The sequence below is a fragment of the Chelonoidis abingdonii genome, chromosome 15, assembly GCF_003597395.2.
Source record: "Chelonoidis abingdonii isolate Lonesome George chromosome 15, CheloAbing_2.0, whole genome shotgun sequence".
Taxonomy (NCBI): domain Eukaryota; kingdom Metazoa; phylum Chordata; order Testudines; family Testudinidae; genus Chelonoidis; species Chelonoidis abingdonii.
In genome coordinates, this window is record NC_133783.1 from 27,498,591 (window position 1) to 27,522,962 (window position 24,372).

General features: G+C 40.4%; 1 protein-coding gene across 1 annotated transcript in view; it reads left to right on the top strand.

Annotated features, from left to right (window-relative positions):
- The first annotated feature begins 2,947 nt into the window (after positions 1-2,947).
- The window catches only part of PCDH15 (protocadherin related 15), a 1,383,724-nt gene continuing 1,362,299 nt past the window's right edge, over positions 2,948-24,372 (top strand). The window contains exon 1 of the mRNA XM_075072657.1: positions 2,948-3,134. The gene's annotated coding sequence lies outside the window, so the exon portion shown is untranslated. The remainder of the gene's footprint in view (positions 3,135-24,372) is intronic.

The following is a 24,372-nucleotide window of genomic DNA, read 5'->3' on the forward strand; positions in this document are numbered from 1 at the left end:
CAGACTGTTTTTTCATATCTTCTTATAAGCAAGAGCCTGTATTGAGTTTCTTAATGCAAGATTATTGTTTTATATTTTCTTTCTATTTTTATATAAAACTTTATTCTTTTAAAACGTTGGAAGTTTCTTTTCCTAGGAGGAAGGAAGGGAAAAGCCAGGCTGTGAGCTTATTTTCCTATTTGCTTTCAGGAAGGAGCAGGCTCCGGGGCAATGAGACCAAGAATCATCCTCTGCTTCTCTTGTGGTTGAACGTTTTTTTTTCCTGTTACTGCTACAGAGAGCGAACGGGGAGGCAAAAGCCAAGTGGTGGCATTTGCATCTCCATGTCTTGAGGGCAGAGCACGCTTTCCGGCTGGGAAGTATTGAGAAAACCAGAGTTTCTGTTTGCAGGCGGGGAAGGAGGGTGAGAAGGGATTTTTTCCCCTGCTTTTACCTCCAAGGGGATTTGGCAATCTGGAGTCCACCAGGAGGTTGGGCCACCAGACGCGAGAGGAAAGGTTGAGGTTCAGCCCCCAAGATAAAATTACCTACCTGACCTCGTGGCAGCCCAAATGACCCAAGCTGGTAGTGAGCTTGGGGTGAGTTTCAGTAAGCCCCAAACTTTGACGCAAAAGTCCAGGTTTGGGACAGGACAGACTGTGGCGCTAAAAGTCCAGGTCTGGACTGGACGGCTAGAATTACCACACCTCCTCAAGCAAGGAGTTCCAGAATTGACTGGTGTGCTGTGTAAGAAGAACTTCCTTTTATTTGTTTTACACCTGCTGCCCGTTAATTTCACTTGGTGGCCCCTAGTTCTATATATTATTGGGAACAAGTAAATAATTCACTTATTTATAATAAGTAATAATTTCCTAATTCACTTTCTCCACACCACTCATGATTTTTTATACCTCTATCATATCCCCCCTTAGTCTCTTTTCCAAGCTAAAAAGTCCTAGTCTCTTTAATCTCTCCTCATATGGGATCCGTTCCAAACCCCTAATCATTTTAGTTGCCCTTTTCTGAACCTTTTCTAATGCTAGTATCTTTTTTGAGATGGAGACCACATCTGTACACAATATTCAAGATGTGGGCATACCATAGATTTATATAAGGGCAAGAAGATATTTTCTGTCTTATTCTCTATCCCTTTTTGAATTATTCCTAACAGCCTGACTGCCACTGCCATACTGTGTGGATGTCTTCAGAGAACTATCCATGATGACTCCAAGATCTCTCTTGATTAGGTGTAGCTAAAATAGCCCTAACATTATGGTACCTTTCCTCAAGTCAAGTGCTAACAGTCAAGAACCTGATCCTGCCAAACATTTTTCACTCAAGTAATAAATCCAGATCACTGAGTGGAACTGCTTATATGATTCATACCTGCTATTGTGGAGAATTTATTGACATTTGTATGTGTCCCTTAAGATGTGCATTCCCATGGGCTAGAGATTGGCATATTTTGTGGGGCTCCCCCTACTTATCAAAATTTGGAATCCCTGATTTTAGTGCCAGAAGTTAAGATCTGAACCAGCATATTTTGAAGAGGGGCATGTTTTGACATGACACATTCTTCCCTAGACCCTCTGCCTCAAACTTACTCTTAGAAATGAATTAAATATATCTAAAGTTTGATCATTCCCCATATGGCATTTAGGGCTAGAATGATGCTAAGAAAATGAAATTGGCAGTTTATACACTTCAATCTGGATTTTAAATCAGTACTTGTTCTTCGTGTCTTTTGACTGACGTTTCCTTTTTGATTTCATGAAGTATGTTGCTAAAACTGCTGCATGCCAAATGCAGTGCACTTAAACAGTCTCCTTTGCCACACTGTTGGTCCTTAGATAAACCGATGGGAATGGAGTAGCAAAATCATTCTGAAATAGCTTTCAGAATCATTACTTTACATTAATATCAGTATTTGACCTTCTCATACATATTTGTCATCAGCGTCTAACAAGTAGTGCTTCGAATTAGAAAGGCAATGTTTGTTAAAGGTAGCATTACTAGATAATTGTTATTGGTTTTAGTTTCAAAGGTGCATTCATAAGAAGGATTGCTAAAGCACAGATAGCTACAGGAGCCAAATAAACTAATTAGCAATGCAGGGATCGCTTGAGGGTATGAAACACTTGTAGAGTTATGTCATTGCCTCATCAAGTATGTCCGTGAGAGAGGAAAAACAGCCCTTAACTTTCCTGGAGTAGAATTTAGTTTCTCAACTCTAGCTGTTAACGGTTTGCTTCAGATCGCATTTCATGTTTTACTGATTTCCACCTAACTTGAAACATTGCAGTGTTAAGCAGAGGGGAGACGTGGGGACATGAAGCCGGGACGTAGTGTCAAAATCCTCTAAAATGCACGATGCATTTGTGACTCTCCCCTTCGGTAAGATACACGCGCTTTACACAGTGGTGATGGCATTACCCTCCCCTCTCCGGTACGCTCTGTACCACAGTGAGTGTGCGGCATGAGCAATGAGCTGAGACTATCTGGCTTGTTTCTGAGCGATCTTCCACTGTATGCGCTATATAGCAAGGAGCACCGGCTTCCTCCGCGTTGCAACGCACGGGCTGTGTTCTCCCAGGCTGCGTTGCACCAGGAGCCCGCTGATTCCCACCCCGGCTCTTGCCATCCGCCCGAGCCTTTGAGGAACGTGGGTCCCTTTGTGCGTCTCTGCCGAGGTGCGGCTCTGCGCCCTTCACCTGCTGGGAAGGCTGTCGCGCCCCTGCCGAGCAGCCCGCGCCCACTGGCGAGCCTGCCGGCTCCTCTCCAGCCACCTTCCTGCCGGGCTCGCACCGGCGCGGCGTCCCCCCTCGCCGGTTCTCTCTCGAACATCAAAGTTTTCCTCCCTCCACCGAGTCCCCTCCCCGCCCCCGAGCCCTTATTACTGCGCAGCCAGTGCACAGAGGGCTGGCAGCGCGGCGAGCAGATTACAGCGATTAGCTGCAGGAGAAGCGGCAGCGTCTGGCCGGCTCCCCGCGCTGACCCTGCCCGCTGAGGCCCCGGAGAGTCCAGGGCAGCTTCCCCTGGAGGCGGCGGCGAAGACGGGGATTGAGAGGCTGGCGAGCGGCGCGACCCGGCAGCCGGGCTTGAAACCGTGCGGGGCGTGGAGCGGCAGCGCGGCTGAGGCGGCTCGGGGCTGCGAGGTAAGGACCTGCGATGCTGGGGGAGCCGGGGCTCCCCCTCCCCCTCCCCCTCCCCCCATGTCTCCCACAAGTGGCGGGAGCAGCAGCCGCGTCCTGCCCGCCCGAGGGGGACCGTGGTGCCAAACACCCCGCTGCACCCGGGTTGTGCGCCCAGCTCCTCGCCCTCGCGCCCGCCAGGCTGCCCGCGGCTCCCGGGCTGTAATGTTAAACACCGCCGCCCGTCAGTGTGCGGCTTGGCTTGTACTGAGCATGCGCCCACCCACCGAGCATGCTCACTAGCACCTGCTGTAGCTGCTGCCCTTACCTGGGCTTGCAGTGTGAGCCCGAAGGGGGATGGGGGGTGTTAAAAGTGCTGCGGGGCAAATCGGAGGGGAGGGACGGGCAGAGTCTGTGCAGGGCCGAGACTGACTCCACGGGAGGGGGGGAGGGGGTCAAAGAGTTGGAGGCAGGGAAAGGAGCGGGCCAAGGGGTAGGAGTTAAGCCAGGGGTACGGACGCTGCCAGACGGTATCAGAGCAGGGGGGCAAACCCCCGGATAGGGAGGGGCAGGGGGTAACAGTCACCCAGATGAGGTGAGCCTTCTTCAGTGGGTGCAAAATGGAGTGACCGGGGCAGAGGGTCTTCTCTACCCAACCTCTTCAGGACGGTGCAGCTTAGCACCAGCTTCCCAGGGCTGTCCTCTTAAGGGCACGGTGTATTCCAAAGCCTAGACAAGACAGCTCTTCCCTATCCGATGGGATGCATTGAGCTGCAAAAAGAAATTTGATTCAGTGAAATATTTTATAGATGCCATCCGCCTTCCAAAATTATTATAGTCATGCATTTTTTAGTGTTTAAAAGAATTCTTTGTCGATTTATATGACTGCATAAAGCTTCATAATGGTTCACAAATTTGTCTTTGCTGTTCTGATTGTCTGGATTGGATTGCCTTTTTGTAATCTACTGTGAATGTAATTTCACTCTAAATTATTTACCTTTTTAAAATGTATTTTTTTCATTATTCTTAGCACTTCACATTTATCTTCATTAACACTATATAGATGGATGTCCTTGTTCTACAGTATTTAATTCATTTTAATATTGAAGCAATCACATCTCAGTGTTTCTAATATAGCACTTCCTGTTTGTACTGTGACACTAGTTTTTAATTCTAAATTTTTGTTTTTTTTCATTTTTTTTTAATACACAAGTTTATTCTTGCAGTTCATGTGACTTTAAAGCTGACTGATTTTCCTGGTTTGGTATCAAAACTTCTTTAGTTTCCTTTGATTCACCAATGGGGATTGCCCTTGGTAACTGTTGTTTTGTCTCTTTATCTACCGTGTTTTCATGTCACTACATGTGTACAGAGTTTGGTTCCCAAATATTCACCACAGGTCAGATTTTGAAAGGGTGAAAGCACCTAAAAATCTCACTAATTGCCTAAATGCCTTTAAAAATCTGTCCCAAGGGGCACTATACTGTAGTGTAGGAAATCTTTCTCAAAGGAAAATTTTTACTGTGAATTTTACTGAACAGAGGTATATGACCCTGAGACATATTGACAACGAGAAGTATTAAAAAAAAATCATGAATTTTACACCAGAAAGTAATGAAATTAAAATAAATAAATTTGGGATTCTTTTCATTTGCCTTTTTGTTTCTGAACCTTTAGGGTGCACTGGCTTCAGACATTTTCAGATACCTTTCCCAAAGAATCCATATACCTAAAACATTTGTACATTGCTATAACCTTCAATAGGGTTTCGGGCTTCCAGTAACCTGGGATTTCCCCGTCTCTCTTTGTCATTGAAAACTTACTAAAACCTCTTATTTCTGTAAGTAATTCCCCATCCTGCAAACACGGAACTGAACGCTTTACTCTTAGATTACTTCATTTGTTGCATACATTAGTGTTGATTTTTCTACTGAATTGTTTATACTTCTAATTACATATTTTAATTTCCTAGCCTTTGTATGTATACTACATATCTTGTTATGATACATTTCGATGATGATCTTCATTCTGAGAAGTATACTGCCAAAACCAATGTCTGCTAAGATGAATTATCCTGTTACTCCTTTGCATTGGTTGCAGTTGTGCACCCACCTTATAGCAGTTTCATCTAGACACGTATCCCTAGTTTGCTTATGAGAATGTCATGGGGGACTGTGTCAAAAACCTTTCTAAAATCAAGATACATCACATCTACTGCTTCTCTCTCCTGCTATTAACCCTGTCAAAGAAGGAAATTAGTTTGGGTTGGTATGATTTGTTCTTGACTAATCCATGTTGACTATTCCTTATAATCAGATTATCCTCTAGGTTCTTACAAATTGTTTAATAATTTGTTCCAGTGTTTTTCCAGGTATCAAAGTTAGGCTGACTGGTCTATAATTCCTGAGTCCTCTTACAGAGACTAGGGCTAGATTCACAATGTAGGCTCCATTACAATTCACAAACTTTTGCCAACCTAAACTCACTGGGTGCCAACATTTTCTTAGTAAAATTTCTTTAGGTGCTTAAGATACTGCCTTATTCTAGGTATCTGGGTGCCTAAATCCCATCTAAGCCCCAGATTGATTTATGAACTAGGGAAGAGGGGGTGGAGATAAAGTTATTCTTGCATGTGGGGCTCAATATGGCAGGTGATTTTAGAGACTGATATGGGATTGGGTCCCATTCAAAATCTGGCTGCAGGAAGACATAGGTCACCATCCACCTTATAAGTTCTAGCCAAGTACAGTAATTAGAGTGCTTGTCTGGGATATAGGAGAACCAGGTTTAATTCTCTCTTGCAGGGCAGGCGGGCGGGATTTGGAACAGAAGTCTCTCCCATCCCAGATGAGTGTTCTAAACATTGGGCTAGAAGTTATAGGTGGGTACCACTCCCACCCTGGCTGTTCTGTGTGGAGTTAGGCACCTGCTTAACTCATTCTCTCAAGAAACAGTTTAGGCACCAAAACTGTCTTACTCCAGGAGAGGAGTTCCCATCTGTGGATCACAAGGCAGAGCTAGATGCCTATCTGCAGCAGGGACTTAGGCACTGAACTCTGTGACAGGGTGGGCTTAGCACAAACCCCTCTGATCAGCATCTCCGATTGGCTGTTTTAAGCAGCTCCTTGCCTAGTATGCTAGCTTTTGTTGATCTCACTCTGAGGCATCTCTCCCCATTCATTGTATAGGTAGTTTAAGCACTTAGATCAGGATTTGTGAATTGTGGTGATGTTCCTGTGAGGTTCTTGAAAGCTAGATGGTGTGAAAACTGGGTGTTGCAATTCCTAAGTCCCCTTTGTGAGTCTAGCCCTTAAGTCTTTTCCTCACTGCTAACAAAGGCAATTTTTATTTAGCTTGGGGTGACTGAAGTGTGGAAGCTGCTCTGAGGTAAAAACACAGTGAGGACGAGACACTTTGGTTTTAGAAGTGAGGAAAAGGCCTGAGAAAATGTCTCTAGAATAATATCGGAAGGCAATATGCTCATATAATTGTGCCAAAGTAGAGGAATGCAAATTTTGTTACAAACACTTGATCAATATGTATAACAAATGACAGGATGGAGTCTGTCTAAGGAACAATGGCAGCTTTTTTTGCCTAATTGCTTGTGCTTAAAATGCATTCATATGTATTTCATGTACTGTTTACAATTCTTTACACTCATTTCAGAGTTTTGTGTACACTAAATATGTTTGCTATAGGCCATACAACTTCTAATATAGAATAGAAATAGACTAATAAAGAAAAAAATACCTTCTTTAAGGGTTTTGCCTGCAATTTAACTCTTTAGAATGTTTTTTCCAAATTACAAAAATATCTACCTTTGTGGCCAATTTTAAAATAAAGATTTCAAAATTGTGCCTCGAACCAGCACAATTAGCTACTCTGGACCAGAAGATCTAAGGGTAGCAAATTGTGACAGGTGAACCCCCATCCAAGCAATTTGATCACATACCCCTGGACAAGGGGACAGGGAAAGGCAGGAAATAGGAAATTGTGTCAGGCAAGCCTCCATTCATCACAACTGCTACCCTTGGACCAGAGGTGAGAGACTGGTAGGGCTACCAAATTGTGACAGGTGTACCCCTCCATCAAAATTTGCTGTCTCAGCAAATTGTGTCAGGATGGCAAAAAAGAACACTCATAAATGTTAGTAACTGCTACCAGTGGGTGCCAATTGGATACCCCTCAAAGCTAACTGCAGATAATTTTATGTAAAATTATCAAAGTTGGACTTCTCGATTGGAGGGTAAATTTGACTAAATGAATGCAAATAAGAGCATTCTGTGCCTCAAATGGCATAACTTATGCATGGTGGGAGAAACTGCATTTTCACTCCCTAAACGTTGCCTGCTCCTGGAGAGATTTTTGTTGCAACTTGCTGCATATGCTACTAATTAGCTGCAAAAAGATTTTGCATTTCTTCTTGAAGTATAATACAGACAGCTTTAAAACTACCTATGCTAAGAAAGCTTTTCAGTGCATGGGGGATCGGGCCCATTTCCAATGAGGAAAGAAATGCCTGGTTCCAATCTTGTCTCAAGTTTTTAATCCCCTGCTTCAGCAGTGGGAGTTAAGGGAGGGAGGTGGGTAAAATGCTAAAGGGAGACGATACTGAAACTCAGCAGCTGTGCCGTGGGTGGTTTGATTTCCTCCATTTGAACGTTAACTAAGGAAATAAATTGCTAGCGTGATAGTCCCACAATTTTGCAGATGGTCTTTCTGGATTAAGGACAAGCTGAATTTGTTTAAAGGGCTGGTGGAAAAGAAGCTATGTCCGGGCTTAATATCTGCATATGGCAACCCGCCAAGTAAATGAACCGGTTAGTATTCCGATATTCTAATACTTGGTGTGGTAGAAAGGCTGCTGTTATATTTCATTTCCCATTCCGATTTTATTTGTGGGAGTGGAATAATGCTGGATATGTTAACTGTTGTCTGCTCACCCGTGCCTTCTCTTCACATCTCAGGGCAAAGGAGAGAGCGGAGCTCACCTTTGATATTGATTCATCTTTTAATAATATTAAAAGAGTAAATCGCGGCGAGAAACACTTCCGGGCTTGCGAGGCAACGGATGTGTTTCATGCTCGGGGCTGTAATTTCAGCAGCAGAATCAGCAGGATGACCTTTTCCCTTGGACTCCTGGTTGTAATCTTACCCCTTAATCAGTGGTTTCCGCCTCGGGTGCAAATCATCCTTCCACGTGAATGTTGGACCTCTTCATTTCAAATCTTCGTGCTAACTAGTGAAGTCCATCATAAAGCCAGGACTGTGAGTGACTTGCAAAGTTATTCATAGTCTCCAGGCAAGTAGTCAAGGCTTATCTCGTGAAGAACAAATGCCAAAATATAGGGGCTGGGGAAGGGGCGTGGTTAATGGGATGCAGTATCGGGCATTTGACGATAAGAGCACCTGCTCTCCTGATAGTCGAGTAGCCATTCCCCCAGTAAACTATGTTTTAAAATGCACACACTTGCTGGAAGTTTTATTAGACATTCTCTGAATCAATTTGTATTTAGCTTATTATATTTAAAAAACAATCCTGGCGCCTTCTAAACAGAAGCCAGCAACCTCTGCTCCCAGTGGGAAAGGTGTATTAAAAGTTATGGTTTTAAAAAAAAAGTCTGCCCTTTGATTGCCCTGTTTGCTCTGGAAGAGATGTAACAGGTAAGATGCCACACTTTGGAGATCAGATAGGAGTGAATAGGATGAATAAATAATATTTCACTCTTAACTGAGAATATTTTTCCTTTTTGATAGAATCAGAAATTTGGGATTTACACCTCCCTTCCCCAGACTGTGTGTAACAAGTAAGTAAATATTGTCAAGACTACATCCCAGGCTGGATCTAAATGAAAACAGTTTCTGCACTGCATGCCTACGAAATACAGCTCTCTTAAAAGGTGTTGTCTTTTCCTAGGTCCTAGCAGGATAAAATCTGCAGAGTTGGTCAGTCACAGCATTTAAATAAAGTGCTTTGGTAGTGGCATGAAGACACTTCTTCATAATGCTGTAGCAGCAGAAGCCATGCCTGGGTTATATACATAGTTATATACATGAGGGTTTTAACTCCATTATATTTTTATTTTTTGGCAAATTTTAGATCTGTATAAAATATAACCTGAAAGATGTTCCTCCCTGATTAGAGAGATCCCCATTTGTACACAGCCTCAATCCCTATGCTGTTAATACTGAGAACCCCACTTATGCCAGCCTCTGGAAGGTATGGTGGCTGAAGTTCACTAATTGTTTAAGTAATTTTAAAGAGGGAATACATAGCTTAACAAGTGTTTAAAATAGTTGTCTGTGGAATTGGATTACAGTTGGTCAAATTGTTCTGCTATGCAAAACTTGATGTTTAAAGAACACATTGTACCATTATGCTTTTCTTAAAGATATCATTTTAACCATTGTAACCTTTTAATTGAGATTAGATCTTGGGTTTTTGTGACTATTTCTTTGCCTTTCAAAATAATTGCAAAACGAGAAAAAACCCAAACCCCACAAAAAAAATCCTAAACCAAACCTGTCTTTTTGAAAGAGAGGTGTTGATATGGCCCAATATATTGTATTTGAATGACTAGAAGCCTCCATTCAAACTTGGTATAGGTTCTGGGCCAAATGCTGTTCATGTAAGCAGTCTCATTAATTTCATCTGGTTAGTTTGTGAGAATAAGGTAAGTAGATATTTAGCAACAGATTTGAAAAGGAATTTGGTTCTGAGATGGTTCAAAGAGTTGATTGTATGTAGTGAACAACATGTGTGACTCCTGTATGCTTTATCTGAGCAATGGCTACAAAGAACATGGATAAGAAAGAAATTAATGTATGCATTTCTAAAAGGAGAAGATTTTCAGGCTTAGAGATAGATCTTTCAAGTCTCTCAGGGGCCTGATCTCAATAGATGTTTTTCTGTTAACTTCAGTAGGCTTTGAGTGAGTGTATGGTGAATCTCCTAGAAAATATCAGCCTGATCCTTTCTCAGTGCTTTATTTTTATTTGGTGGGGAGGAAAGGAAAATAGCTTGGTGGTTTCACAAAAGGGGATGTTTGAATTCTTATCCTCACACTTCAGCAGCCATACATATTTTTGCGTATTTGGCTAGTTAAGACAGGGGGTCATAGGTCACCAGAGGTAGGTCATAACACCAGGAGTAGAGTACTAGTAAACTTATATGGATATGTTTATTTGGAACTTTAAAATATCCTTTATACTTGTTCTAGTCTGTCATTTGGCATTCAATTTATTTCCAAAATCTGAAAATAAGAAAAATGAACTAGAAGCAAATTTCAGCTTTAGGAATAAGACTAGAGTAAAACTGGCTAGTTTGGCAAACAAAACCTTTTTAGCCCTACAAATTAATGATGGATTTTCTGATCCATAAATATTGGAAAACTACAAGCAAACTTGAAACAAATCCTAGAGAAATTTGCCAGTTTTGTGTCTGAAATGACTAGATATCCTGGGTTCAAATTTTGGTGTGAAAGTATTTCAAAGCTTGAAGTCAAGGTGCAGTGGGGAAGTGAGTAGATATCCATTTCACATGTACTCTTATTTCTGAAGTTAAAGAGTCAGATGGAGTCAGTATAGTTCTTCAGATTTGCACCAGTAGGTAAGTGAGATTCTATCTGGCCCAAAGGTTTCCTGATTGATCAGTTTTCCACTGACAGTTTTTTATCATTTTCTTTATAAACCCTGGAAAATGGTAATAATAGTGGAAATGCTTATTTCTCAGAGACCTATAATCATAACTTTCTGTTAAATTAAAAATAACTGATTACAGGGAAATTACAAAAAAAAAGAGAGAGAACCTCAAAGGTATGTGTATATATACATTTTGCTGCTACTAAAGCATTCTATATTTTATACTTATTAGCATGAAATTTATTGGGGGAAATAATCATGGAATACTTAACTGTTAATAATTCAACATAGCTAGGCTTAAAAAAAAGCTTTCATAAAGCTTAAGGAGGTTAGATGAAGAGCTTGTATGCAAAAATTCTAACTCAGCAGTGATTAGTGTTGAATGATGCTTTGGCTGTAAACTTAGTGGTGGTTGTGTTTATGCATTCTCTAGCTTTAAGATGGCATACTTTTCTCTGATGACTGCTTTATATGAATCAAAGATGCTGCTTTGGAAGCAGTGGCATGGAAGCAGATAAGTAATGGGATTAAACACTTTTGATTGTTAATTGTCTCAGAGCTTGGGACACTTAAGATCATGTGTATTTTAAAACCAGACTAACTATTTCTCAGCGAAGGTACAGGGCAAGGTATTTTTCCTAGATCCACACACTGAGGAGAAAGGACCCTTCTGTGCATCATGCTTGCCCCTCCAACAGGAGTCATCTGCTTCTAAAGGTTGGACGTATCTGCTATTATGGTTCCAGGGCTCTGGTTCTTGTGGGAAGTGGTCAAGGCTGGGGATAAGCACACTTAGTCAGTTCCCTAGATGGTGTAAATAGCCTTAGTGACACTAAAGTTGCCAGAACACACAGCAAGTGCTAATATTACCCATAGTCAGTTTACACCTGCTGAGGATCTGTCCCATTGTCTTGTCTCCCTTGCCCCCAGTGGGCAGTACTGTAGACAGTAAATGAAGATAAAGGATGTATTGCTTTTCTGTGTGCTGGGTAACCCTCCTTAAAGGAGGTTTTGGGGGCAATTAGTAGCGGAGAAGTTTGACGGTGTATATCTATTGGAACACTGTTGCTGGGAGCCAGTTCTGATGGCTGGGAGCCAGTGTAGATTCTTTATGTAAAATTCTGATTGGAATAATTATACTGAAGTCAATGCAGTTACTAAAGATTTATATTAGTGTACCCTAAGAGCAAAATGTAGCTATTTTTTATAGGTGGGGCTGGTAGCCCTGCCTGTCATGAATGCTGTCTGACTCTTCCCATTATAAGACCATGTTTTCAGTTGTTTACAACTTTACCAAAATTTAACCGTTCAGGCTGAAAATTTCCATGCGAAGTGGCTGCTTCAGGCTGAATAGTTCTCAAAAATGTCAGCCAAAATGGTTCAGCTGTTTCTGAGAACAAGACTAGGGAAAATATATTTTTCTATTTTTAAAAAAAAAAAACTGATGACTGTTGCTTTGAAAAGATCTAGTACCTCATTCTTTGGCATAGGGACCTGATATAATTCAGAATCTGGGGGCAGCATGGGCCATTATAGCAGATACAATGGAGAGACAAGAGGGAACATAGGAGGGGAAATCAAATCAGTATCGTAGATGTCTGTGTGCTAATGCGAGAAGTATGAGGAATAAACAGGAGGAACTAGAAATGCTAGTGAATAAATACAACTATGATATAGTTGGCATCACAGAGTCTTGGGAAAATACATATGGCTGGAATACTGATATAGAAGGGTACAGATTTCTAGGCAGAACAGATTGCCAACTTTCTGACCGAACAAAATTCCCTGCCCCTTCTCTGAGGCCCTGCCTCGCTCACTGCATTCCCCCCTCCTTTTGTTTCTTGCTCTCCCCAACGCTCATCCACATGCTCATTTTCAGCAGGCTGGGGAAGGTCCCTTTTTGATTGGGTATTCGGTTGCAAACTGGACATCTGGCAACCCTAACTTGATGGGGACCGGGGAGGAGGTGTTGCCTTGTATATCAATGTATACACTTGCACTGAGGTTGAGATAGAAATAAGACACCCAGAAATTTTTGACAAGTCTAAAATACCTAAGGGTGATGTCATGGTGGGATCCCCTACAGACCGCCTAACTAGGAAGAAGAGATGGATGAAGCGTTTTTTTTTTTGTTTGTTTTTAAAACAAAATCATCCAAATCCCAGGACTTGGTGGTGATGGGGAACTATCTAGACATCTGTAGGGGAAAATAGTACAGCAGGGCACAGATTATCCAACAAGTTCTTGAAATACATTGGAAGCAACTTTTTATTTCAGAAGGTGGAGAAAGCTACTAGAGGAGAGTCTGTTCTAGATTTGATTTTTAACACGTAAGGAGGAACTAGTGGAGAACTTGAAAGTGGAAGGCAGCTTGAGTGAAAGCGATTGTGGAATGATAGAATTCATAATTTTAGGGAATGGCAGGAGGGAAAACAGCACAATAAAGAGAATATATTTCAAGAAGAGAGACTTTAGCAAACTCAGGGAGTTGGTAGGTAAGATTCCATGGGAAGCAAGTCTAAGGGGGAAAAACAATTTGAGGGAGTTGGAAGTTTTTCAAAGGTATATTAAGTGCTTGTCACTGTGCCTCGGTGGGAATAAGGAAAACTTGGGGAATTTATAGATCAGTCAGCTTTAGCTTCAATAACCAGACAGATAATCAAGTTGCATACATCTAGCAGATAATATGGTGATAAGAAATAGTCAGCATGGTTTTGTCGAGAACAAATTATGTCAAACCAACCTAATAGGTTTCCTTGACAGAGTAACAAGCCTTATAGATGGGGGGAGGGAAAGTGATACATGTGGTACATCTTGAATTTAGTAGGGTTTTTGGTACAGTCTTGCATGACCTTCTAATAAAAAAAACAAAACCAAAAAAAAACAACACAACCTAGATGGAACTACTATAAGTTGGGGTGCATAAATGGCTGGAAAACTGTGGGATCCTGCAGGGATTGGTCTTGGGTCCAGTTCTGTTTAATACCTTCATAAATGGTTTAGATAATGGCATAAAGAGTACTGTACGCTTATAAAATTTGTGGACAATACCAAGATGAGACAGGTTGCAAGTGCTTTGGAGAATAGGATTCAAATTCAAAATGATCTTGACAAACAGGCTGAAATTCAGTAAGCACCAATTCAAGGTACTCCACTTCAGATGGAACAATCAGTTGCACACATACGAAATGGGAAATGACTGTGTAGGAAGGAGTATTGCGGAAAAGGACCTAGAGTTATAATGGATCGCCAGCTAAATGAGTCAACAGTATAACGCTGTTGCAAAAAAAAGCAAACATTATGCTGAGATGGATTAGTAGGCATGTTGTGACCGAGTCAGGAGAAGTAGTAATTCTTCCTCTCTATTCTGTACTGATAAGGCCTCAATTGTGTCCAGTTCTGGGTACCATAATTTAGGACAGATGTGGACAAATTAGAAAGAGTCCAGAGGAGAGCATCAAAACTAATTAAAGGTCTAGAAATTATGACCTATGTGGGAAGATACCTCTAAGGATAGGACAAGTAGCAATGGGCTTAAATTCTCAAGGGAGGTTTATGTTGGACATCAGGAAAGAGAAATCCTAACAGTCAGCACTGGAACAAATGGGCTATGGAGACTGCGGAATCTCTATCTTTGGAGGTGTTTAAAAACAGGTGTTATAAACACCTGTCAGGAATGGTCTAGTTATACCTTGGGTTCAGGGAGCTGGATTAGATGTCCTGCTGAAGTCCCTTTCAGTCCTACGCTTGTATGATTTGCCAAAGAGTGGCCTTAGTGTCAGAGATGTGCCTTTTGTCGTGCCCATGAAAATATACCCAGATTTGGTAAAGTTGTAACACAGTTCATAGTACAGACTTACTAGAATTTAACAGCTAAAATCTCTGGAGATTCCATCCTGTCTAGGCATGCTCAAGCCTCTGACATCTCTTACTGCTGACCAGACTGTGCATGCACCGTCCCCACAGAGTGACTGAGCATGCTAGAAGGACAAAGCCAGACTTTCTCTGTTACGGCCAAATATGGGACCTGAAAGAAGGGAGCCTCTCTTCTGTGCCCCCAGTGCCCTCCTCCCCCCACCTTCTTCTGGTACCCAGGCAGTGTGATGGAGGAAGGTCAAAGAGCTGGATCTAGGCATTCTTAAGGTAGACTGTGGATTGTGACAAGGAGCCTGACAAGATACAGGTAGGGGAGGTGGAAGAGACTGGGTCTTGCTGGCAAGTGTTGGAGTTGGGTATGGGAGCTGGATGGGTGGAGAAAAGACAAGAGGCCAGTCAGTGTTTAATTTGTGCCTGGGCTTGCTAGACTCAGCCCTGGCACCTATAGGCTTGGCAGTTCATATCCCTGGCACCTCTGGGCTTGCTGCATCAGTTATGAAAGTTTAAAAAAAATTGCCTAACCCTGCCACCTCTTTCATTACAGATTAAGCACTGGAGCCGGTAGGTGGTGGTAGTGGGAATGGAGATGGGATGAGGAGCTAAGGAGGGAAGAATCACACTGGTAGGGTAAGGAGCCTGGGACAAGAGAGCTGAGGACACTAAGCTTGTGTCTCAGTTCTTTCAAAACTTTTGTACAGCTTTGATGAAGAGGCAATGGCTATGCTAAGAAAGTGAATGTCTTAATTTATCTGAGATCTTCTATTGATTGGTTTTGTGGTCTTGATTTGCCCTTTAAAATGGTCTTTTTCTATTGTCAACTTTTAACGGAATGTTTGTTTCGGAAAATGTGTTGTCATGTAATTGTGCCAGACTGGTAATAGGGGTTCATGATGACTCTAGATTGTAAACTCCTTGGGGCAGGGACTGTCTTTTTGTTCTGTTTGCACGACACCTAGCACAATGGGGTCCTGGTCTATGACTAGGGCTGTTACATGCTGCTGTAATACAAAATGGTGATGATGATGTAGATTCATCACTTATAAAAGGGGTTTTCAATACCTACAGATGAGGTTGTGGCTTCAGTTGGAAAGTCGAGTGAAATGCACATCTTACACCTGGCCTTGTTCCTGCTCGACAGTCATTCTGCCTAACTGGTGTGTGTGTGTGTGTGTGTTTGTTTTTTGTTTTTTTTTCTTTTCTAATTAATTAGTGGCCGAGCAAGGTTTAACTTTGAACTGATTTAGGATGATCAAAGATGAGGAGTGTCTACTATCTCAAATATTATCAAGGAAAGTGGATGTATATAGCTACATTAAATTGGAAATATTTTAAAAGTACATCCTTTCTAAGGAACTACTCATTCACATTCTTTTTTCCTCTGAGGATATTTGTTCAGTTTGGTAATTTGCACTGTGGAAAAAAGGAAAATAATTGTGATGGTGAGCTAGCAAGATTAGAGCTTAGTGATTTGGGGAAGGGAGCCTGGGAGCTTTCAATATTAATTTTTTCTCCAGAGATTAATCATTCAAGAAGTGGAATCCAAACAAAGAGAATCTAATGAGGCTCTAAAAGTAAAACATTAAGGAAGACAATGGTCTCACATTAGACTTCAATATCTGGCCCTGTTTTATTGGGTGCAGTTGACCTTAAATAGTGTTTTTTTTCCTTTCCATTGATGTATTTGCTGGAAGAGTTTATAGACTAGGTACTCATTGTTTGTTTATGTATTCTGTAAGAATATACAAAAATCGGTAGAACCCATCACTTACCTAGGTGGATAAGGATTGTCCTCTAACCCACCTTGTAAGGTAAATTGCTGTAACATAGTAGAAAAGTACCATTATCATTTTCTTGTGTCATGTAGTCCCTATGGGGACCCTTCAAGATAACAATTTTGTTCTGAGTATTAGAAAACTTCCAGAAGCGTGATATTTTAAGATTTTTATTGCTAATACTGAAAGATATTATTGTTGCTGCAGTTTAAACATGAGAAGTAATCTACAAATACAATTATGTAATCTATCATAGATGCATTTCTTCAGAGACACTTGCCTGAGATTAAAACATAAACTAGGGAGATGTATATCTGTCTTTCTTCCAGAAATGTGTTTTAGCTTGATGTGTATATATGGAGATGCATTATCCACCATTTCTATGCTGTTGTGTATTCTCACATAGGATATTCTAAAAATGCTAAATAACCAAATGTAGAATAATTCATTTTATTGCTTACCTTTAAATTTAGTGATTTATATAGAATAAAATTAAGAATGATTCAAGTATAATTTGATGTAGATGGAAAATTACATACAGCTTTCCTTTTGGTTTCTATGCCTTCTAAATCTTCCAAGGCAACTTAAAAATCCCCATGATAGCCATTAGTACTAGTTTTCATATTTGGATCATATAATCCTGGAAAGCTCTTTAAATCATATGATTTTATAAGATTTCCTTCATCTTGATCACAATATCAGATGTGCTTTTGAGATATCTAGTTTTGTCTGAAATATTACGAGAATGACTGACTGTTTCAAGGTTTTGGCCACATTTGAACTAATAACCAGAAAAGAAGTCCTTTCCTAGTCTGCCTACAAGATAGAACCAAAACTGCAAATGTGCATTTGGATCAATCTGAGGACTTGAATCTGAATTTATCGTTTGAGGGGGTTTGGAGTTGAGTCTTTGTTTGGCCCATGAATGTGTAAATAATGGTTGCATAAGATAAAGTCTTTCTGCTTTCAGTCAAAGCACATTGAAATATCAAGATCTTCTGGCACAAGAGCATGCACTGCTTTTTTTTTTTTTTTTATGATGGTAGAACCATTGCACTGAACTAATCCGAAACTCTGGTAAGTGCCAAAACATCCAGATTACTCCACTTTTAGGTGAATATATACGTGAAACTGTTAGAGCAGATTTTGAGCCCTCAATTAGTGCTATCAAATTACTTTCCTAAAAGGTATCTGTGACCTGGGGACCCCTTGGTACCAACAGGTAGAAGGCATGCATAGAGGTTTATAAAGGTCTTAGGTCTGATGTCTGCATAATAGCACATCATAGGGTGGCATGTGAGGTTTCCACGAACAGCCAGTAATGCACTGGTAGTCCTGATCATAGTGGGATGGATGGATGGATGGATGATGATTAAAGAGTTTACATATCTATACTGAAAACTGTTCTTAAAGTGAAGACAGATCACCAAAAGGCAATACATAGGTTCTGTTCAGACAGGGGGTGGAGATGCTTGTCTCTCTGCTGTGTGCCTTACAGTATAAGTCTATTTGCATACGGAGCCACCAACTAATCAAGGTTGCAAAATTGAGAAGAGATTTCAAAATCTACAGAAAGGAGCACCTAGCAGGAGGGGTCCAGTTGATTTATAAAGATCAAATGACTATTTTGGGTATATCTGGAGTGAGGAGTGAGACACTGAGGAGACAAGTTGAGAATGTGGCTTGTTTGATAGCCAACCTGTCTGAAAAATACCGGTGAGCGTCATTCTATAGGACATGACAATAACTAGTTAAATAAATCTAAATTCTAGGGTGTACATCATGGTTTTATTTTACATGTAGCCATTGCTTTCCAATATTTCTACTTGCTATCTTTTAAATCTCTACATTTTTCTTTGTTTTCACTATAAACACATCTAAGTCCTGTGTGTTAAATAGAGCAGTGATCCTGAGGTGAAACTGGTAAGCAGGTGTATGCTGCTTCTTTGGGGGCCGTGGGTCTGTGAATTCTGTGAGTGTCCAGTGGACTAGGGACTGGACATCATGTTCACTTGTCAGCCATCAATCCCAGTGCAACCAAGAGTGAGACAAGTTATGAGTTAAACCACAAAGGTTGTCATGATGGCCATGAATTCTTGAGCTACCTCAGAAAAACTGTAATCCATGTGGATGTTGGAGTTGCCAAACACCATTGGTCTTGTTGCACCCAGCAACCCAACTGTGGTGGGGAATTTTAACACATTCACTCTACGGTGCAGCAGATGATCAAAACACCAGACCTAATGTTAACTTTACCCCATCCTGGGATTCTCATAAGGTAGACACTGGATATAGTCCATGTTAGGGCTGAGAGACCACCTTTCAGGTAGGATACAAGCAGCTTGGTTTCATCACCTTCTTGTAGATTCTGGATTTTACATGAATAATGCATTTATAAATCATTAAGACATATGGGATAACAATGGAGCCTGAAGAGTCATACGAGCTTTAAGGCTCATGAGTACAAATGTTTCTGAAATATCACTTTGGGGATGTTGATGTTCACATGACAAATAAAATAGAATCCATTAAAAAAGGGAAGGGATTGGCCTAGACTATGGGAGTTAGGATGTTCTGGTAATTAACATTTAACACTAAAATTATGAAAAGTACTGCTACAAATATTCAAATTAGGTGACATGACTTAAAACCTGTTGGTTCTAGAACCTCTGATTCTGAACAGGAGTTTATATAATGTATCTTAAATACTTGCATTGTCTCTATCACCATGGTATTTAAATGTTTCTCAATATTTAATTTATGCTATGGATATACTTCATACTGAGGGAATAAAATACACGGTATGTGTTTTCGTGTATGTAAGAGCATCATTGTCGTGCCAGAAGAAGTAACATTATGGTGGAAGGAAATGGAATGGTGTAGTAATGAAAATTTAATTTAAATATATCCAAATCTAAATATAGCCAGTTAAGAAGAGTAGCTTGCATGAATGTTATTACTATAGGGGATTATAGTAGGGCCTTTGTTCTTTCCTTACCATGTGTTGACTAACATGATTATAAACTCTTGTATACATAAGCACAAATATTTGTTCCTAGTTGTTTAATCCAGGGGTTCACATACATGCCACAACACTTTTCATGGATCATGGGACAGCTATATGTTGCTGGAACCTTCTAGTTAAACAATAAACTGTTGTGCATGATTACAGAACAATGGTTTGTGTCCAAGTTCTAACTTCTGACCCCTGTTGTGCATTCGTGGCGGATTGTTCTATCACCTGTGGCCTGAGCTTATTGTTCTGGTAGACTGATGTACAGGATAATTAGTTTGAAAGACTAGAGCTGTTAACAGAAAATACTTTTTGTAGTGATATTTTACAGTCTGTAGAGTGCTTAGTGTGTGTGTGTGTGTGTGTGTGTGTGTGTGTATATATATATATATATATATATATATATATATAATATTAGTAGTAGAGGAGATATTGAACTTTTTTTAAGTAGTATTGCTGCATGTAGAACATACACAATGCTGTTAAATTAGAGCTTATTCCAGTTCTGCAGAATGGCAAAAAAAACTTTGCCTTTGCATTGATGTTACATTAGTTACTTAGTGGTGGTAACTTGCTGGAATGAATTTGTGGTAGTATGGTAATAATGAATAGATGAGTACTGAAACAATACTATAGACACAGAAGTCCAATGATTTATTATGAGTGGAACTGTGAATCTAAAATAAATTATTGGCCCTATCTCAGGTTCATGATGGATATTCTTCTTGAATACAAATATTCCTATGCATTTGCCTTTGTGTAATTTTAGTTAATGAAGAATATATTTGGATTTAACTTGTTGACATTGAAAACTATCCCATAGATATGATGCTAGGTTGATCAGTTTCCTATACTTTTTTTTTCCCCGTTTTTCTATCCCTGTTGGAACCAGTGGTTTTGTGCATTGTCCCACTGGAGGTATATTGTTTTTCTGCACTTACACTAACATAAAGGAATATGTTTAGTTGTAGAATACCAAATTCATGTTTATCTTCAAGCTAAAACTGGAATTTTTGACCTGATGATGATCATTTAATATAAACTGAGAAATTACAGTTCAAACTACATTGAACATCTAGACTCTGAACTGTAAGGTTTAATGTTTATTTTAACATTGTATCTTTGTTTTGAGTAGGAAAAGACTGCACATGGGCTAAATTCAACTATTCAGTACTAGGATCTTTATGAAACTCCCTTTTCAAGGGGCCAGGATTTGGGTGACTGTGGAACTCTGACCTCCTCCTTCCCTCTGTGCCCCAAGAAAAGTACACAACCACCAAGAACTGTTACCACTCTCAGATGTGCTTCTTTTATTTGATAATTGACAGCAACTTTCTCTTTTCTCTGTACTCTCAAGTCTCTGATAATTGTTAATGGGCCTTTGAACAAAAACACAATCATGACAGAAAACTTACTGCATTTCTGAACATTGTTTTTGTTTCTGCAGTTGAAACTAAAAACAAATTTTTCGGCTTATCTGGTTGGGAGAAATGACTTTGGTTAATCAGGAGTGTGTATCCATGTGTGTGCAGTGACACCTGGTATGTCAAATATACACTGTCTCCTCATATAAATGGAAATGAGAGAAACCTCTAAAAGAGATCCCCTTTATTAGACGACTTCTATGTGACAGAGTGAGAGTAGCCTAAGGCCTGGCCTACATTAGGAAATTAGATTTGGTGTAACTATGTTGCTCAGGGGTGTGAGAAATCCACACTCCTGAATCATGCAGTTCAACCAACCTAACCTCTGGTGTAGACAGCTCTAGGTGGATGGCAAAATTCTCTTGTCAACCTAGCTTCCGCCTCTTGGGGAGATGGAGTACCTAGGCCAATGAGAGAAGTCCTCCCTTCTTCCTTGAAACGATGCAACTGCAGTGTTTTAAGGGTGGATAAGCCCTAAGGTTGGCTATGTGCATTTGGTCAGCATCCCCCCCATGAGTCAAAGTGATGACTTAATTGATTAAGTACCAGGTGTTTTACTAATCAACAAGGGGATATAGCTCCTCAGCTGAGGATGGTTAAAAGAGAGACAGGAAGAGACAGCAGAAAAGTAGGGAAGGCAGGAAGGAAGAGTAAAAGATCTCATCTCTCTGAAATCCAGAGATCACTCTTCCTTCTGTCTATGTTTAATAGTAGGTAATGGCTTGGGGAGAAGCATTATGCTGTGGGTAATAAACATTTATAAAGCACATTGTAAATAAAACACTTGGTGTTGACCTTGCCTCTGGTGTGCATGAGAAGTATTCATAGCAAAGAATCAAGGGTGAGGACATTCTACCTTGTGATACTCCCATCTTGTGATTTCACCCAAAGTATTCTCAAATGAATTGTATTCTGTTCTGCTCCGCCTCTATTGGAACACCACCTCCGTTAGGCGCCATGCACTTTTGTCTCTCTTTTTTTTTTTTTTTTTTTTTTTCTTTTCTCGAATGGTCATTTAAAAACACATTTGAGTGACTACACACATGACATTTTTTGTGAGTCAAATATTGCAATTAGCTGTAAATTCTTCTGTTAAGTAAGTAGGAAGTTTTGAAGACTGAATGGTTGGTTTTCTGGTAGGATGTGTCAAGTGTCAGAGTGAGCTGCTTGCTTAATGTGCTCCTGATCTTGTTCTGTTGGTTCTAGCTGAGAGAGAGAGGGTTAGGGATTCTGTGCAGTACAGATTTGTGGCTTGGCATGTCACAATATTGCTTCTGTACATTAACAAGCGAGCTCCAAAATCCTCATTTAGCAAAGGGCCTCCACTCAACTTCTCAGACTTGGCAGAACATATACAGATTACATTAGCTTTTCTTTTATGATAAAATACATCCCCTTCTAATTATTATTTGTTCTTAATGTCACAGTGAGCAGAGCACAACTCAGGTTTAGCATAGTTTTTAGCAGCAGCTCAGTTTTTGTTGAGTAAAAATTTCAACTATGCAAAATTGCGGAAGTGTCTCATTTTATACTTCAGTGACAGGACTGGTGGTTATTCATGGTACCACATACAACTTTAAATCATGCGCATATGATGTGAATGTATTGCACTGACATCGATATCTGTTTAAAGACACCTGAAAGGGTTTGCATTTGTGATAAGTTTTTGAAAATCAATGTTTTGGATATTGAACAATACACCTTATTTCATTCCTGTTACATGCCTAATGAGACCAATATGCTCAGGGCTGTGTCTTCTTTCTTCACAGAATATTGTAACAACTAGATTAAGACACAGCTAAATGGATTTCTCACTCTTCACTCATTCATCAAAATTGTTATAGGTCCATCGTAGAGTATTTCAGTTTTGTTTTTAAAATGTAAAGTGCTCAAAGAAGAGAAGGTATTGAAATTTTTAAAAGTAGCATACAGTAAGAATTGCTTTTGATTATCCCACTCCATAGGGAACCATATAGAGACAACCCTCTCTTTGTCCAACCGTGTTGGTGGCAATGTGATCTTAAAGCGTGCTTGTGCTCGCACTCTCTCTCAGCAACAATAGCCAGATGTATGCTTTCTACTGCTGGAGGATGGCAATTACAGCCCGGTAAATGGAAGTTGCAGCAGTCTATGATCTGCTAAACCTTTTCGCTTAAAAAGAATTGCCCGCAAGCAGCAGGGTCCTCTCAGCATTTCTCTGCTCTTCAACCTTTGCAACTTTTAAGAACCAGGCATTTTTACAGGTCTTTTTATGCCCTCAAGAAGCAGTAATCAAAAGCACCATTTAACACAACAGCTGTGGACCAATGAGGGGGGGAAAAAAAACCCTGTGCTAAAATATTGATTTGCCTTATTTAGATTGGTACTTCTCTTTTGTTCCTGCCCCCTGCGTTGGGCTCCTGGTTGTAATGGTCTTTTTTGCTGAAGACCTGTCAAAATGAAGACAAGACTCATAATTAAAATAGAATGAAATATCAATTGACAGACCATACTTGTATTGCTGATCATATGAACACCCATACACATACATGAAAAACATTACATATAGTTTTAAAGCTTACCCCTAGTGTCTTGAAACATTTTTGGCACTGTTTAAGTAAGGTTTCTTGATCTTGCTTACCTCAGTCATGTAAGAATGTCAGTTCTCCTGTTGGGATCACACCTTATTTTTTTCCCCTCCGGGAAGTACTTGAAGATTAGGGTTCTGCTTTTGGCTTTCATCTTTTTTTCTTCTCTTGATCCCAAGACAAAGATTGTTCTCCTTGACCCAGTCCACTGAGTAAGTCTCCAGATTTGTTTGACTAAGTTCTATACGAGGAACTAAGAATGTTAAGGTTTCCTAGTTGTAAAATGGGGATACATAGACTTACCATTTGTAAAGCACTTTGAGAAATCTGGATGCAATCTCTGCATAACCCCTCCCCCCCCACACATACACTATTTTTAACACCTTGAGTTTATTCTGAAAATTATAGCAAACCTTAGCTATTAAAAGTTACTCTTGTAAACATAAGTATTTTTGTGCAGTTTATAAGCAATCAAAAGGTGTAAATTAACAAGAGCATCACAATAAGTCTATCCAGATCAAATAATATGAAAAAAGGTTAAACTCGCAAGCAAGTGTTGGTATGATCCCCTGAAATCATATTCTGGTCTTTCCTTTTGGTGAGCCCAGTCAGAGGCCTCAGAAAAGGAGATCTCTTTTCTCTTTAGGTCTTGAGGAGAGGAACAAAAGCAGTGTAGATATTGTAAATAGACTGCATGAGGACTAGTAGTAATATTGGTGGAGAGAATTTGAAATAAGATGTCACTGAGTGCACACTTGGGTGCAGTCAGTGCAGTTTCTGTGGCGAAAAAGACACTGGAGCTGCACATTTGTTGCACATGGGGGCTTGATCAGGATTGTGATTTCCCCATTGGTGGTGACAGAGGACCAGATGGGGGAAGCCAGTGCAAGCAATCGGCATTCAGGCAACGGTGCAGACCTTACAGTGGGTGATGGGACAAGAAAAAGAGCTGCATAAGACCATGCATTT